The sequence below is a fragment of the Muntiacus reevesi genome, chromosome 5, assembly GCF_963930625.1.
Source record: "Muntiacus reevesi chromosome 5, mMunRee1.1, whole genome shotgun sequence".
Taxonomy (NCBI): Eukaryota; Metazoa; Chordata; class Mammalia; order Artiodactyla; family Cervidae; genus Muntiacus; species Muntiacus reevesi.
In genome coordinates, this window is record NC_089253.1 from 36,266 (window position 1) to 57,235 (window position 20,970).

Sequence of the window (20,970 nt, forward strand, 5' to 3'; positions counted from 1 at the left end):
ACGTGATTCCTACGTGATTGACACGTGATTCCCACGTGATTAACACGTTATTCCCACGTGATTCCTATGTGATTACCACGTGATTCCCACGTTATTCCCACGTGACTCCCATGTGATTCCCACGTGATTGACACGTGATTCCCACGTGATTATCACGTGATTCCCACGTTATTCCCAAGTGATTGACATATGATTCCAACGTGATTCCCACGTGATTAACACGTGATTCCCAGGTGATTCCCAAATGATTGTCACGTGATTCCCACGTGATTCACACGTAATTCCATCATGATTGACACGTGATTCCCACATGATTCCCACGTTACTGACATGTGATTCCAACCTGATTCCCACGTGATTACCACGTGATTCCCATGTGATTCCCACGTGACTCCCACGTGATTCCCACGTGATTGACGCATGATTGCCACTTTATTCCCACGTGATTCCATCGTGATTGACACGTGATTCCCACGAGATTCCCACGTGATTCCCACGTGATTGACACGCGATTCCCACGTGATACCTAAGTGATTCCCACATGATTGACACGTGATTCCCACGCGATTGAAACGTGATTCCCACGTGATTCCCACGTGATTCCCACGTGATTCCCACGTGATTCCCAACTGATTCCAAGGGATTGAAACGTGATTCCCACCTGATTGACACGACATTCCCACGTGATTCAAAAGTGATTCCCACGTGATTACAACGTGATTTATAGGTGATTCCCCAATGATTCCCGTGTGATACCCATGTGATGCCCACGTGATTGACACGTGATTACTATGTGATTCCCTCGTGATTGACACGTGATTCCCACATGATTCCCACGTGATTGACACGTTATTCCCACGTTATTCCCACGTGACTCCCATGTGATTCCAACGTGATTGACGCATGATTCCCACATGATTCCCACGTGATTCCCACCTGATTCACACGTGATTCATACGGGATTGACACGTGATTCCCACGTGATTCCCACGTGATTGACACGTGACTCCCAAGTGATTCCCACATGACTCTAACGTGATTCCCACGTAATTGACATGTGATTCCCACGTGATTCCCACGTGATTGACACGTGATTCCCATATGATTACCATGTGATTCCAACGTGATTGACACATGATGCCCATGTGATTCCCACGTGATTGACACGTGATTTCCACGTGATTCCCACTTGATTCTCACATGATTGACACGAGATTGACCCATGATTCCCACGTGAATCCCACGTGATTGACACGTGATTCCCACGTGATTCACATGTAATTCCATCGTGATTGACACTCGATTCCCACATGATTCCCACGATATTGACACGTGATTCCAACGTGACTCCCACGTGATTCCCACGTGGTTGGCGCATGATTACCACTTGATTCCCACGTGATTCCATCATGATTGACACGTGATTCCCACATGACTCCCACGTGATTGTCACGTGATCCCCACGTGATTCCCACGTGATTCCCACGTGAATCTCACGTGACTCCCACGTGATTCCCATGTGATTGGCGCATGATTCCCACGTGATTCCCACGTGATTGACACGTGATTCACACGTGATTCCCACATGATTTACACGTGATTCCTAAGTGATTGACACGTGATTCCCACGTCATTCCCACGTGATTCCAACTTGATTGACACGAGATTCCCATGTGATTTCCACGTGATTAAATGTGATTCCTACGATATTCCCACGTGATTGACACGTGATTCCCAAGTGAATCCCACGTGATTAACACGTGATTCCCATGTGATTCCCTCGTGATTGACACGTGATTCCCACGTGATAAACGCATGATCACCACTTGATTACCACGTGATTCCATCGTGATTGACACGTGACTCCCACATGACTCCCACGTGATTGACACGATATACCCACGTGATTCCCACTTGATTCCCACGTGATTCCCACGTGACTCCCACATGATTCCCAGGTGATTGACGCATGATTCCCACGTGATTCCCACGTGATTGACACGTGATTCCCACGTGATTCCCACGTGATTCTCACGTAATTCCCACGTGATTGACACATGATTCCCACGTGATTATCACGTGATTCCCACGTTATTCCCAAGTGATTGACATATGATTCCAACGTTATTCCCAAGTGATTCCCACGTGATTGACACGTGATTCCCACGCGATTGACACGTGATTCCCACGTGATTGACACGTGATTCCCACGTGATTCCTACGTGATTGACACGTCATTCCCACGTGATTCCCATGTGATTCCCACGTCATTAACAAGTTATTCCCACGTGATTCCTATGTGATTACCACGTGATTCCCACGTTATTCCCACAAGACTCCCATGTGATTCCCACGTGATTGACGCATGATTCCCACGTGATTCCCAAGTGATTTCCACGATATTCCCACGGGATTGCAACATGATTGACACGTGATTGACACGTGATTCCCACGTGAATCCCACGTGATTCCCATGTGATTCCCACGTGATTGACTTGTGATTCCCACCTTATTCCCACGTGATTCCCAAGGGATTGAAATGTCATTCCCACGTGATTTCCACGTGATTCAAACTTGATTGACATGTGTTTCCCACGTGATTGACACGTGATTCCCACGTAATTCCCACATGATTCCCACGAGATTCCCACGTGATTCCCACGTGATTGGCACGAGATTCCCACATGATTGGCACGAGATTCCGACGTAATTCCCACGTGATTCCCACGTGATTGACACGTAATTCCCACGTGACTCGCACGTGATTGACACGTGATTCCCACGTTATTCCCACGTGATTCCCACGTGATTCCCACGTGATTTGCACGAGATTCCGACGTAATTCCCACGTGATTCCAACGTGATTGACACGTAATTCCCACGTGTTTCCCACGTGATTGACGCATGATTCCCACGTGATTCCCACGTGATTGACACGTGATTCCCACGTGATTCCCACGTGATTCTCACATAATTCCCACGTGATTGACACGTGATTCCCAAATGATTCCCGTGTGATACCCATGTGATGACCACGTGATTGACACGTGATTCCTACGTGATTCCCTCTTGATTGACACGTTATTCCCACGTAATTCCTACGTGATTACAACGTGATTCCCACGTTATTCCCATGTTTCTGCCATGTGATTCCCACGTGATTGACGCATGATTCCCACGTGATTCCCACGTGATTGACACGTGATTCTTACGTGATTGACATGTGATTCACACGTAATTCCATCGTGATTGACACTCGATTCCCACATGATTCCCACGATATTGACACGTGATTCCAGCGTGAATCCCACGTGATTAGCACGTGATTCCCATGTGATTCCCACGTGACTCCCACGTGATTCCCACGTGATTGACGCATGATTACATCTTGATTCCCACGTGATTCCATCATGATTGACACGTGATTGCCACATGACTCCCACGTGATTGTCACGTGATACCCACGTGATTCCCACTTGATTCCCACGTGATACCCACATGATTCCCACGTGACTCCCACGTGATTCCCACGTGATTGGCGCATGATTCCCACGTGATTCCCACGTGATTGACACGTGATTCTTACGTGATTGACACGTGATTCCCACGTGATTCCTCTGGGATTGACACGTGATTCCCATGTGATTCCCACGTGATTCCCACGTGATTCACAGGTAATTCCATCGTGATTGACACTCGATTCCGACATGATTCCCACGATATTGACACATGATTCCAGCGTGATTCCCACGTGATTAGCACGTGATTCCCATGTGATTCCCACGTGACTCCCACGTGATTCCCACGTGATTGACGCATGATTACATCTTGATTCCCACGTGATTCCATCATGATTGACACGTGATTCCCACATGACTCCCACGTGATTGTCACGTGATACCCACGTGATTCCCACGTGATTCCCACATGATACCCACGTGACTCCCACGTGATTCCCATGTGATTCCCACGTGATTGGCGCATGATTCCCACGTGATTCCCACGTGATTGACACGTGATTCCTACGTGATTGACACGTGATTCCCACGTGATTCCCACATGATTCCTCTGGGATTGACAGGTGATTCCCACGTGATTCCCACGTGATTCCCACGTGATTGACACGTCATTCCCACGTGATTTCCACGTGATTCCTACGTGATTCCCACGTGATTTCCACGTGATTAACACGTGATTCCCAGGTGATTCCCAAATGATTGTCACGTGATTCCCACATGATTCCCACGTGATTCCCACGTGATTGACGCATGATTACATCTTGATTCCCACGTGATTCCATCATCATTGACACGTGATTCCCACATGACTCCCACGTGATTGTCACGTGATACCCACGTGATTCCCACGTGTTTCCCACGTGATTCCCACGTGATTGACGCATGATTACCACTTGATTCCCACGTGATTCCATCATGATTGCCACCTGATTCCCACGGGATTGAAACGTGTTTCCCAAGTGATTGACACGTGATTCCCACGTGATTCAAAAGTGATTCCCACGTGATTCCAACGTGATTGACACGTGATTCCCAAATGATTCCCTTGTGATACCCATGTGATGCCCACGTGATTGACACGTGATTCCTACGTGAGTCCCTCGTGATTGACACGTGATTCCCACATGATTCCCACGTGATTGACACGTTATTCCCACGTGATTCCTACGTGATTCCCACGTGATTGACACATGATTCCCACGTGATTCAAAAGTGATTCCCACGTGATTCCAACGTGATTGACATGTGATTCCCAAATGATTCCCTTGTGATACCCATGTGATGCCCACGTGATTGACACGTGATTCCTACGTGAGTCCCTCGTGATTGACACGTGATTCCCACATGAATCCCACGTGATTGACACGTTATTCCCACGTGATTCCTACGTGATTGACACGTGATTCCCAAATGATTCCCTTGTGATACCCATGTGATGCCCACGTGATTGACACATGATTCCTACGTGAGTCCCTCGTGATTGACACGTGATTCCCACATGATTCCCACGTGATTGACACGTTATTACCACGTGATTCCTACGTGATTACCACGTGATTCCCACGTTATTCCCACGTGACTCCCATGTGATTCCCACGTGATTTACGCATGATTCCCACGTGATTCCCACGTGATTCCCACGTGATTCCCACGTGATAGACACGTGATTCCCACCTTATTCCCACGTGATTCCCACGGGATTGACTCGTGATTCCCACGTGATTCCCACATGATTGACACGTGATTTCCACGTGATTCCCACTTGATTCTCACATGATTGACACGTGATTCCCAGGTGATTCCTACGTGATTACCACGTGATTCCCACGTTATTCCCACGTGACTCCCATGTGATTCCCACGTGATTTAAGCATGATTCCCACGTGATTCCCAGGTGATTCCCACGTGATTCCCACGTGATTGACACGTGATTCCCACCTTATTTCCACGTGATTCCCACGGGATTGACTCGTGATTCCCACGTGATTCCCACGTGATTGACTCGTGATTCCCACGTGATTCCCACGTGATTGATGTGTCATTCCAACGTGATGCCCACGTGATTGACACGTGATTCCCACATGATTCCCACATGATTGAAACGTGATTCCAGCGTGATTCCCACGTGATTGGCGCGTGATTCCCATGTGATTCCCACGTGACTCCCACGTGATTCCCACGTGATAGACACGTGATAGACACGTGATTCCCACGTGATTACCACGTGACAACAACGTGATTCCCACGTAATTGACATGTGATTCCTACGTGATTCCCACGTGATTGACTCGAGATTCCCATATGATTCCCACGTGATTCCAACATGATTGACACGTGATTCCCACGTGATTGACACGTGATTCCCACGTGATTGACACGTGATTCACACGTGATTGACACGTGATTCCCACGTGATTCAAAAGTGATTCCGACGTGATTCCAACGTGATTTAAAAGTGATTCCCAAATGATTCCCGTGTGATACCCATGTGATGCCCACCTGATTGACACCTGATTCCTACGTGATTCCCTCGTGATTGACACGTTATTCCCACGTGATTCCTACGTGATTACCACGTGATTCCCACATTATTCCCAAGTGACTCCCATGTGATTCCCACGTGATTGACGCATGATTCCCACGTGACTCCCACGTGATTGACGCATGATTCCCACGTGATCCCCAAGTGATTCCCACGTGATTCCCACGGGATTGACACGTGATTCCCACGTGATTCCCACGTGATTGACACATGATTCCCACGTGACTCCAACGTGATTCCCACGTAATTGTCATGTGATTCCCACGTGATTCCCACGTGATTGACTCGTGATTCCCATATGATTCCCACGTGATTCCAACGTGATTGACACGTGATTCCCACGTGATTCCCACGTGATTGACACGTGATTTCCACGTGATTCCCACTTGATTCTCACATGATTGACACGTGATTGACACGTGATTCCCACGTGAATCCCACGTGATTCCCATGTGATTCCCACGTGATTGACTTGTGATTCCCACCTTATTCCCACGTGATTCCCAAGGGATTGAAATGTCATTCCCACGTGATTTCCACGTGATTCAAACTTGATTGACATGTGTTTCCCACGTGATTGACACGTGATTCCCACGTAATTCCCACATGATTCCCACGAGATTCCCACGTGATTCCCACGTGATTGGCACGAGATTCCCACATGATTGGCACGAGATTCCGACGTAATTCCCACGTGATTCCCACGTGATTGACACGTAATTCCCACGTGACTCGCACGTGATTGACACGTGATTCCCACGTTATTCCCACGTGATTCCCACGTGATTCCCACGTGATTTGCACGAGATTCCGACGTAATTCCCACGTGATTCCAACGTGATTGACACCTAATTCCCACGTGTTTCCCACGTGATTGACGCATGATTCCCACGTGATTCCCACGTGATTGACACGTGATTCCCACGTGATTCCCACGTGATTCTCACATAATTCCCACGTGATTGACACGTGATTCCCAAATGATTCCCGTGTGATACCCATGTGATGACCACGTGATTGACACGTGATTCCTACGTGATTCCCTCTTGATTGACACGTTATTCCCACGTAATTCCTACGTGATTACAACGTGATTCCCACGTTATTCCCATGTTTCTGCCATGTGATTCCCACGTGATTGACGCATGATTCCCACGTGATTCCCACGTGATTGACACGTGATTCTTACGTGATTGACATGTGATTCACACGTAATTCCATCGTGATTGACACTCGATTCCCACATGATTCCCACGATATTGACACGTGATTCCAGCGTGAATCCCACGTGATTAGCACGTGATTCCCATGTGATTCCCACGTGACTCCCACGTGATTCCCACGTGATTGACGCATGATTACATCTTGATTCCCACGTGATTCCATCATGATTGACACGTGATTGCCACATGACTCCCACGTGATTGTCACGTGATACCCACGTGATTCCCACTTGATTCCCACGTGATACCCACATGATTCCCACGTGACTCCCACGTGATTCCCACGTGATTGGCGCATGATTCCCACGTGATTCCCACGTGATTGACACGTGATTCTTACGTGATTGACACGTGATTCCCACGTGATTCCTCTGGGATTGACACGTGATTCCCATGTGATTCCCACGTGATTCCCACGTGATTCACAGGTAATTCCATCGTGATTGACACTCGATTCCGACATGATTCCCACGATATTGACACATGATTCCAGCGTGATTCCCACGTGATTAGCACGTGATTCCCATGTGATTCCCACGTGACTCCCACGTGATTCCCACGTGATTGACGCATGATTACATCTTGATTCCCACGTGATTCCATCATGATTGACACGTGATTCCCACATGACTCCCACGTGATTGTCACGTGATACCCACGTGATTCCCACGTGATTCCCACATGATACCCACGTGACTCCCACGTGATTCCCATGTGATTCCCACGTGATTGGCGCATGATTCCCACGTGATTCCCACGTGATTGACACGTGATTCCTACGTGATTGACACGTGATTCCCACGTGATTCCCACATGATTCCTCTGGGATTGACAGGTGATTCCCACGTGATTCCCACGTGATTCCCACGTGATTGACACGTCATTCCCACGTGATTTCCACGTGATTCCTACGTGATTCCCACGTGATTTCCACGTGATTAACACGTGATTCCCAGGTGATTCCCAAATGATTGTCACGTGATTCCCACATGATTCCCACGTGATTCCCACGTGATTGACGCATGATTACATCTTGATTCCCACGTGATTCCATCATCATTGACACGTGATTCCCACATGACTCCCACGTGATTGTCACGTGATACCCACGTGATTCCCACGTGTTTCCCACGTGATTCCCACGTGATTGACGCATGATTACCACTTGATTCCCACGTGATTCCATCATGATTGCCACCTGATTCCCACGGGATTGAAACGTGTTTCCCAAGTGATTGACACGTGATTCCCACGTGATTCAAAAGTGATTCCCACGTGATTCCAACGTGATTGACACGTGATTCCCAAATGATTCCCTTGTGATACCCATGTGATGCCCACGTGATTGACACGTGATTCCTACGTGAGTCCCTCGTGATTGACACGTGATTCCCACATGATTCCCACGTGATTGACACGTTATTCCCACGTGATTCCTACGTGATTCCCACGTGATTGACACATGATTCCCACGTGATTCAAAAGTGATTCCCACGTGATTCCAACGTGATTGACATGTGATTCCCAAATGATTCCCTTGTGATACCCATGTGATGCCCACGTGATTGACACGTGATTCCTACGTGAGTCCCTCGTGATTGACACGTGATTCCCACATGAATCCCACGTGATTGACACGTTATTCCCACGTGATTCCTACGTGATTGACACGTGATTCCCAAATGATTCCCTTGTGATACCCATGTGATGCCCACGTGATTGACACATGATTCCTACGTGAGTCCCTCGTGATTGACACGTGATTCCCACATGATTCCCACGTGATTGACACGTTATTACCACGTGATTCCTACGTGATTACCACGTGATTCCCACGTTATTCCCACGTGACTCCCATGTGATTCCCACGTGATTTACGCATGATTCCCACGTGATTCCCACGTGATTCCCACGTGATTCCCACGTGATAGACACGTGATTCCCACCTTATTCCCACGTGATTCCCACGGGATTGACTCGTGATTCCCACGTGATTCCCACATGATTGACACGTGATTTCCACGTGATTCCCACTTGATTCTCACATGATTGACACGTGATTCCCAGGTGATTCCTACGTGATTACCACGTGATTCCCACGTTATTCCCACGTGACTCCCATGTGATTCCCACGTGATTTAAGCATGATTCCCACGTGATTCCCAGGTGATTCCCACGTGATTCCCACGTGATTGACACGTGATTCCCACCTTATTTCCACGTGATTCCCACGGGATTGACTCGTGATTCCCACGTGATTCCCACGTGATTGACTCGTGATTCCCACGTGATTCCCACGTGATTGATGTGTCATTCCAACGTGATGCCCACGTGATTGACACGTGATTCCCACATGATTCCCACATGATTGAAACGTGATTCCAGCGTGATTCCCACGTGATTGGCGCGTGATTCCCATGTGATTCCCACGTGACTCCCACGTGATTCCCACGTGATAGACACGTGATAGACACGTGATTCCCACGTGATTACCACGTGACAACAACGTGATTCCCACGTAATTGACATGTGATTCCTACGTGATTCCCACGTGATTGACTCGAGATTCCCATATGATTCCCACGTGATTCCAACATGATTGACACGTGATTCCCACGTGATTCCCACGTGATTGACACGTGATTCCCACGTGATTGACACGTGATTCACACGTGATTGACACGTGATTCCCACGTGATTCAAAAGTGATTCCGACGTGATTCCAACGTGATTTAAAAGTGATTCCCAAATGATTCCCGTGTGATACCCATGTGATGCCCACCTGATTGACACCTGATTCCTACGTGATTCCCTCGTGATTGACACGTTATTCCCACGTGATTCCTACGTGATTACCACGTGATTCCCACATTATTCCCAAGTGACTCCCATGTGATTCCCACGTGATTGACGCATGATTCCCACGTGACTCCCACGTGATTGACGCATGATTCCCACGTGATCCCCAAGTGATTCCCACGTGATTCCCACGGGATTGACACGTGATTCCCACGTGATTCCCACGTGATTGACACATGATTCCCACGTGACTCCAACGTGATTCCCACGTAATTGTCATGTGATTCCCACGTGATTCCCACGTGATTGACTCGTGATTCCCATATGATTCCCACGTGATTCCAACGTGATTGACACGTGATTCCCACGTGATTCCCACGTGATTGACACGTGATTTCCACGTGATTCCCACTTGATTCTCACATGATTGACACGTGATTGACACGTGATTCCCACGTGAATCCCACGTGATTCCCATGTGATTCCCACATGATTGACTTGTGATTCCCACCTTATTCCCACGTGATTCCCAAGGGATTGAAATGTCATTCCCACGTGATTTCCACGTGATTCAAACTTGATTGACATGTGTTTCCCACGTGATTGACACGTGATTCCCACGTAATTCCCACATGATTCCCACGAGATTCCCACGTGATTCCCACGTGATTGGCACGAGATTCCCACATGATTGGCACGAGATTCCGACGTAATTCCCACGTGATTCCCACGTGATTGACACGTAATTCCCACGTGACTCGCACGTGATTGACACGTGATTCCCACGTTATTCCCACGTGATTCCCACGTGATTCCCACGTGATTTGCACGAGATTCCGACGTAATTCCCACGTGATTCCAACGTGATTGACACCTAATTCCCACGTGTTTCCCACGTGATTGACGCATGATTCCCACGTGATTCCCACGTGATTGACACGTGATTCCCACGTGATTCCCACGTGATTCTCACATAATTCCCACGTGATTGACACGTGATTCCCAAATGATTCCCGTGTGATACCCATGTGATGACCACGTGATTGACACGTGATTCCTACGTGATTCCCTCTTGATTGACACGTTATTCCCACGTAATTCCTACGTGATTACAACGTGATTCCCACGTTATTCCCATGTTTCTGCCATGTGATTCCCACGTGATTGACGCATGATTCCCACGTGATTCCCACGTGATTGACACGTGATTCTTACGTGATTGACATGTGATTCACACGTAATTCCATCGTGATTGACACTCGATTCCCACATGATTCCCACGATATTGACACGTGATTCCAGCGTGAATCCCACGTGATTAGCACGTGATTCCCATGTGATTCCCACGTGACTCCCACGTGATTCCCACGTGATTGACGCATGATTACATCTTGATTCCCACGTGATTCCATCATGATTGACACGTGATTGCCACATGACTCCCACGTGATTGTCACGTGATACCCACGTGATTCCCACTTGATTCCCACGTGATACCCACATGATTCCCACGTGACTCCCACGTGATTCCCACGTGATTGGCGCATGATTCCCACGTGATTCCCACGTGATTGACACGTGATTCTTACGTGATTGACACGTGATTCCCACGTGATTCCTCTGGGATTGACACGTGATTCCCATGTGATTCCCACGTGATTCCCACGTGATTCACAGGTAATTCCATCGTGATTGACACTCGATTCCGACATGATTCCCACGATATTGACACATGATTCCAGCGTGATTCCCACGTGATTAGCACGTGATTCCCATGTGATTCCCACGTGACTCCCACGTGATTCCCACGTGATTGACGCATGATTACATCTTGATTCCCACGTGATTCCATCATGATTGACACGTGATTCCCACATGACTCCCACGTGATTGTCACGTGATACCCACGTGATTCCCACGTGATTCCCACATGATACCCACGTGACTCCCACGTGATTCCCATGTGATTCCCACGTGATTGGCGCATGATTCCCACGTGATTCCCACGTGATTGACACGTGATTCCTACGTGATTGACACGTGATTCCCACGTGATTCCCACATGATTCCTCTGGGATTGACAGGTGATTCCCACGTGATTCCCACGTGATTCCCACGTGATTGACACGTCATTCCCACGTGATTTCCACGTGATTCCTACGTGATTCCCACGTGATTTCCACGTGATTAACACGTGATTCCCAGGTGATTCCCAAATGATTGTCACGTGATTCCCACATGATTCCCACGTGATTCCCACGTGATTGACGCATGATTACATCTTGATTCCCACGTGATTCCATCATCATTGACACGTGATTCCCACATGACTCCCACGTGATTGTCACGTGATACCCACGTGATTCCCACGTGTTTCCCACGTGATTCCCACGTGATTGACGCATGATTACCACTTGATTCCCACGTGATTCCATCATGATTGCCACCTGATTCCCACGGGATTGAAACGTGTTTCCCAAGTGATTGACACGTGATTCCCACGTGATTCAAAAGTGATTCCCACGTGATTCCAACGTGATTGACACGTGATTCCCAAATGATTCCCTTGTGATACCCATGTGATGCCCACGTGATTGACACGTGATTCCTACGTGAGTCCCTCGTGATTGACACGTGATTCCCACATGATTCCCACGTGATTGACACGTTATTCCCACGTGATTCCTACGTGATTCCCACGTGATTGACACGTGATTCCCACGTGATTCAAAAGTGATTCCCACGTGATTCCAACGTGATTGACATGTGATTCCCAAATGATTCCCTTGTGATACCCATGTGATGCCCACGTGATTGACACGTGATTCCTACGTGAGTCCCTCGTGATTGACACGTGATTCCCACATGAATCCCACGTGATTGACACGTTATTCCCACGTGATTCCTACGTGATTCCCACGTGACTCCCATGTGATTCCCACGTGATTTACGCATGATTCCCACGTGATTCCCACGTGATTCCCACGTGATTGACACGTGATTCCCACCTTATTCCCACATGATTCCCACGGGATTGACTCGTGATTCCCACGTGATTCCCACATGATTGATATGTCATTCCCACGTGATTCCCACGTGATTGACTCGTGATTCCCACGTGATTCCCAAGTGATTGATATGTCATTCCCACGTGATGCCCACGTGATTGACACGTGATTCCCACATGATTCCCACATGATTGAAACGTGATTCCAGCGTGATTCCCACGTGATTGGCGCGTGATTCACATGTGATTCCCACGTGACTCCCACGTGATTCCCACGTGATAGACACGTGATTCCCACGTGATTGACATGTGATTCCTACGTGATTCCCACGTGATTGACTCGAGATTCCCATATGATTCCCACGTGATTCCAACATGATTGACACGTGATTCCCACGTGATACCCACGTGATTGACACGTGATTCCCACGTGATTGACACATGATTCACACGTGATTGACACGTGATTCCCACGTGATTCAAAAGTGATTCCGACGTGATTCCAACGTGATTTACAAGTGATTCCCAAATGATTCCCGTGTGATACCCATGTGATGCCCACCTGATTGACACGTGATTCCTACGTGATTCCCTCGTGATTGACACGTTATTCCCACGTGATTCCTAGGTGATTACCACGTGATTCCCACGTTATTCCCAAGTGACTCCCATGTGATTTCCACGTGATTGACGCATGATTCCCACGTGACTCCCACGTGATTGACGCATGATTTCCACGTGATCCCCAAGTGATTCCCACGTAATTCCCACGGGATTGACACGTGATTCCCACGTGATTCCCACGTGATTGACACATGATTCCCACGTGACTCCAACGTGATTCCCACGTAATTGTCATGTGATTCCCACGTGATTCCCACGTGATTGACTCGTGATTCCCATATGATTCCCACGTGATTCCAACGTGATTGACACGTGATTCACACGTGATTCCCACGTGATTGACACGTGATTTCCACGTGATTACCACTTGATTCTCACATGATTGACACGTGATTGACACGTGATTCCCACGTGAATCCCACGTGATTCCCACGTGATTCCCACTAGATTGACACGTGATTCCCACCTTATTCCCACGTGATTCCCACGGGATTGACACGTGATTCCCACGTGATTCCCACGTAATTGATATGTCATTCCCACGTGATTCCCCGTGATTCCCACGTGATTGACACGTGAAAACCACGTGATTCCCACGTGATTCCCAAATGATTCCCACGTGATGCCCACGTGATTGACACGTGATTCCCCATGATTCCCACGTGATGGATACGTGATTCCCATGTGATTCACACATAATTCCATCGTGCTTGACACTCGATTCCCACATGATCCCCACGATATTGACACGTGATTCCAGCGTGAATCCCACGTGATTAGCACGTGATTCCCATGTGATTCCCACGTGACTTCCACGTGATTCCCACGTGATTGACGCATGATTACATCTTGATTCCCACGTGATTCCATCATGATTGACACGTGATTGCCACATGACTCCCACGTGATTGTCACGTGATACCCACGTGATTCCCACTTGATTCCCACGTGATACCCACATGATTCCCACGTGACTCCCACGTGATTCCCACGTGATTGGCGCATGATTCCCACGTGATTCCCACGTGATTCCCAAATGATTCCCACGTGATGTCCACGTGATGCCCACGTTATTGACACGTGATTCCCACATGATTCCCACGTGATTGAAACGTGATTCCAGCGTGATTCCCACGTGATAGACACGTGATTCCCACGTGATTCCCACGTGACAACAACGTGATTCCCACGTAATTGACATGTGATTCCTACGTGATTCCCACGTGATTGACTCGTGATTCCCATAAGATTCCCATGTGATTCCAACATGCTTGACACGTGATTCCCACGTGATTCCCACGTGATTGACACGTGATTCCCACGTGATTGACACGTGATTCACACGTGATTGACACGTGATTCCCACGTGATTCAAAAGTGATTCCGACGTGATTCCAACGTGATTTACAAGTGATTCCCAAATGATTCCCGTGTGATACCCAAGTGATGCCCACCTGATTGACACGTGATTCCTGCGTGATTCCCTCGTGATTGACACATGATTCCCACCTTATTCCCACGTGATTCCCAAGGGATTGAAATGTCATTCCCACGTTATTGCCACGTGATTCAAATTTGATTGACATGTGTTTCCCACGTGATTGACACGTGATTCCCACGTAATTCCCACGTGATTCCCACGAGATTCCCACGTGATTCCCACGTGATTCCCACGTGATTGGCACGAGATTCCCACATGATTGGCACGAGATTCCGACGTAATTCCCACGTGATTCCCACGTGATTGACACGTAATTCCCACGTGACTCCCATGTGATTCTCACGTAATTCCCACGTGATTGACACGTGATTCCCACGTGATTATCACGTGATTCCCATGTGATTCCCAAGAGATTGACACGTGATTCCCACGTGCTTCCCACGTGATTCCCACGTTATTCCCAAGTGATTGACACATGATTCCAACGTGATTCCCAAGTGATTCCCTCGTGATTGACACGTGATTCCCACGTGATTCAAAAGTGATTCCCACGTGATTCCAACGTGATTGACACGTGATTCCCAAATGATTCCCGTGTGATACCCATGTGATGCCCACGTGATTGACACGTGATTCCTACGTGATTCCCTCGTGATTGACACGTGATTCCCACATGATTCCCACGTAATTGACACGTTATTCCCACGTGATTCCTACTTGATTACCACGTAATTCCCACATTATTCCCACGTGACTCCCATGTGATTCCCACGTGATTGATGCATGATTCCCACGTGATTCCCAAGTGATTCCTACGTGATTCCCACGTGATTGACACGTGATTCCCACCTTATTCCCACGTGATTCCCACGGGATTGACTCATGATTCCCACGTGATTCCCAGGTTATTGACACGTGATGTCCACGTGATTCCCACTTGATTCTCACATGACTGACACGTGATTGACACGTGATTCCCACGTGAATCCCACGTGATTCCCACGTGATTCCCACGTGATTGAGACGTAATTCCCACGTGATTCCCACGTGATTGACGCATGATTCCCACGTGATTGACACGTGATTCCCACGTGATTCCAACGTGATTCTCACGTAATTCCCAAGTGTTGACACGTGATTCCCACGTGATTATCACGTGATTCCCATGTGATTCCCAAGTGATTGACATGTGATTCCCACGTGCTTCCCACGTGATTCCCACGTTATTCCCAAGTGATTGACACATGATTCCAACGTGATTCCCAAGTGATTCCCACGTGATTGACACGTGATTCCCACGTGATTGACACGTCATTCCCACGTGATTCCCATGTGATTCCCACGTGATTAACACGTGATTCCTGGGTGATTCCCATATGATTGTCACGTGATTCCCACGTGATTCCCACGTGATTCACACGTGATGCACACGTAATTCCATCGTGATTGACACATGATTCCCACATGATTCCCACATTATTGACACGTGATTCGAACCTGATTCCCACGTGATTACCACGTGATTCCCCCGTGATTGACACGTGATTCCCACATGATTTACACGTGATTCCCCCGTGATTGACACGTGATTCCCACGTGATTCCCACGTGATTCCTATGGGATTGACACGTGATTCCCACGTGATTCCCAAATGATTGTCACGTGATTCCCACGTGATTAACACGTGATTCCCAGGTGATTCCAAAATGATTGTCACGTGATTCCCACGTGATTCCCACATGATTCCCACATGATTTCCACGTGATTCCCACGTGATTGACACGTGATTCCCACGTGATAGACGCATGAACACCACTTGATTCCCACGTGATTCCATCGTGATTGACACGTGATTCCCACATGATTCCCACGTGATTGACATGTGATTCCCACTTGATTCCCACGTGATTCCCACTTGATTCCCACGTGATTCCCACTTGACTCCCACGTGATTCCCACGTGATTGACGCATGATTCCCTCGTGATTTCCACGTGATTGACACGTGATTCCCACGTGATTCCCAGGTTATTCTCACGTAATTCCCACGTGATTGACACGTGATTCCCACGTGATTATCACGTGATTCCCATGTGATTCCCAAGTGATTGACACGTGATTCCCACGTGATTCCCATGTGATTCCAACATGCTTGACACGTGATTCCCACGTGATTCCCACGTGATTGACACGTGATTCCCACGTGATTGACACGTGATTCACACGTGATTGACAGGTGATTCCCACGTGATTCAAAAGTGATTCCGACGTGATTCCAACGTGATTTACAAGTGATTCCCAAATGATTCCCGTGTGATACCCATGTGATGCCCACCTGATTGACACGTGATTCCTGCGTGATTCCCTCGTGATTGACACGTTATTCCCACGTGATTCCCACGTGATTACCACGTGATTCCCACGTTATTCCCAAGTGACTCCCATGTGATTCCCACGTGATTGACGCATGATTCCCACGTGACTCCCACGTGATTGACGCATTATTCCCACGTGATTCCCAAGTGATTCCCACGTGATTCCCACGGGATTGACACGTGATTCCCACGTGATTCCCACGTGATTGACACATGATTCCCACGTGACTCCAACGTGATTCCCACGTAATTGTCATGTGATTCCCACGTGATTCCCACGTGATTGACTTGTGATTCCCATATGATTCCCACGTGATTCCAACGTGATTGACACGTGATTCCCACGTGATTCCCACGTGATTGACACGTGATTTCCACGTGATTCCCACTTGATTCTCACATGATTGACACGTGATTGACACGTGATTCCCACGTGAATCCCACGTGATTCCCACGTGATTCCCACGTGATTGACTCGTGATTCTCATATGATTCACACGTGATTCCAACGTGATTGACACGTGATTCCCACGTGATTGACACGTGATTTCCACGTGATTCCCACGTGATTCTCACATGATTGACACGTGATTGACACGTGATTCCCACCTTATTCCCACGTGATTCCAAAGGGATTGAAATGTCATTCCCACGTTATTGCCACGTGATTCAAATTTGATTGACATGTGTTTCCCACGTGATTGACACGTGATTCCCACGTAATTCCCACGTGATTCCCACGAGATTCCCACGTGATTCCCACGTGATTCCCACGTGATTGGCACGAGATTCCCACATGATTGGCACGAGATTCCGACGTAATTCCCACGTGATTCCCACGTGATTGACACGTAATTCCCACGTGACTCCCACGTGATTGACACGTGATTCCCACGTGATTCCCACGTGATTCCCACGTGATTCCCACGTGATTGGCACGAGATTCCGACGTAATTCCCACGTCATTCCCACGTGATTCACACGTAATTCCCACGTGTTTCCCACGTGATTGACGCATGATTCCCACGTGATTCCCACGTGATTGACACGTGAGTCCCACGTGATTCCCACGTGATTCTCACGTAATTCCCACGTGATTGACACGTGATTCCCACGTGATTATCACGTGATTCCCATATGATTCCCAAGAGATTGACATGTGATTCCCACGTGCTTCCCACGTGATTCCCACGTTATTCCCAAGTGATTGACACATGATTCCAACGTGATTCCCAAGTGATTCCCTCGTGATTGACACGTGATTCCCACGTGATTCAAAAGTGATTCCCACGTGATTCCAACGTGATTGACACGTGATTCCCAAATGATTCCCGTGTGATACCCATGTGATGCCCACGTGATTGACACGTGATTCCTACGTGATTCCCTCGTGATTGACACGTGATTCCCACATGATTCCCACGTAATTGACACGTTATTCCCACGTGATTCCTACTTGATTACCACGTAATTCCCACATTATTCCCACGTGACTCCCATGTGATTCCCACGTGATTGATGCATGATTCCCACGTGATTCCCAAGTGATTCCTACGTGATTCCCACGTGATTGACACGTGATTCCCACCTTATTCCCACGTGATTCCCACGGGATTGACTCATGATTCCCACGTGATTCCCACGTTAATGACACGTGATGTCCACGTGATTCCCACTTGATTCTCAAATGACTGACACGTGATTGACACGTGATTCCCACGTGAATCCCATGTGATTCCCTTGTGATTCCCACGTGATTGACACGTGATTCCTACCTTATTCCCACGTGATTCCCAAGGGATTAAATGTCATTCCCACGTGATTGCCACGTGATTCAAACTTGATTGACATGTGATTCCCACGTGATTGACACGTGATTCCCACGTAATTCCCTCGTGATACCCACGAGATTCCCACGTGATTCCCACGTGATTCCCACGTGATTGGCACGAGATTCCCACGTGATTGGCACGAGATTCCGACGTAATTCCCACGTGATTCCCACGTGATTGACACGTAATTCCCACGTGATTCCCACGTGATTGACGCATGATTCCCACGTGATTGACACGTGATTCACACGTGATTCCAACGTGATTCTCACGTAATTCCCAAGTGTTGACACGTGATTCCCACGTGATTATCACGTGATTCCCATGTGATTCCCAAGTGATTGACATGTGATTCCCACGTGCTTCCCACGTGATTCCCACGTTATTCCCAAGTGATTGACACATGATTCCAACGTGATTCCCAAGTGATTAACACGTGATTGACACGTGATTCCCACGTGATTGACACGTCATTCCCACGTGATTCCCATGTGATTCCCACGTGATTAACACGTGATTCCTGGGTGATTCCCATATGATTGTCACGTGATTCCCACGTGATTCCCACGTGATTCACACGTGATTCACACGTAATTCCATCGTGATTGACACGTGATTCCCACATGATTCCCACATTATTGACACGTGATTCGAACCTGATTCCCACGTGATTACCACGTGATTCCCCCGTGATTTACACGTGATTCCCACATGATTTACACGTGATTCCCCCGTGATTAACACGTGATTCCCACGTGATTCCCACGTGATTCCTATGGGATTGACACGTGATTCCCACGTGATTCCCAAATGATTGTCACGTGATTCCCACGTGATTAACACGTGATTCCCAGGTGATTCCCAAATGATTGTCACGTGATTCCCACGTGATTCCCACATGATTCCCACATGATTCCCACGTGATTCCCACGTGATTGACACGTGATTCCCACGTGATAGACGCATGAACACCACTTGATTCCCACGTGATTCCATCGTGATTGACACGTGATTCCCACATGATTCCCACGTGATTGACATGTGATTCCCACTTGATTCCCACGTGATTCCCACTTGATTCCCACGTGATTCCCACTTGACTCCCACGTGATTCCCACGTGATTGACGCATGATTCCCTCGTGATTTCCACGTGATTGACACGTGATTCCCACATGATTCCCAGGTGATTCTCACGTAATTCCCACGTGATTGACACGTGATTCCCACGTGATTATCACGTGATTCCCATGTGATTCCCAAGTGATTGACACGTGATTCCCACGTGATTCCCATGTGATTCCCACGAGATTGACACGTGATTCCCACGTGATTATCACGTGATTCCCACATGATTCCTACGTGATTGACACGTCATTCCCACGTGATTCCCATGTGATTCCCACGTGATTAACACGTGATTCCCAGGTGATTCCCAAATGATTGTCACGTGATTCCCACGTGATTCACACGTGATTCACACGTAATTCCATCGTGATTGACACGTGATTCCCACATGATTCCCACGTTATTGACACGTGATTCGAACCTGATTCCCACGTGATTACCACGTGATTCCCATATGATTCCCACGTGAGTCCCACGTGATTCCC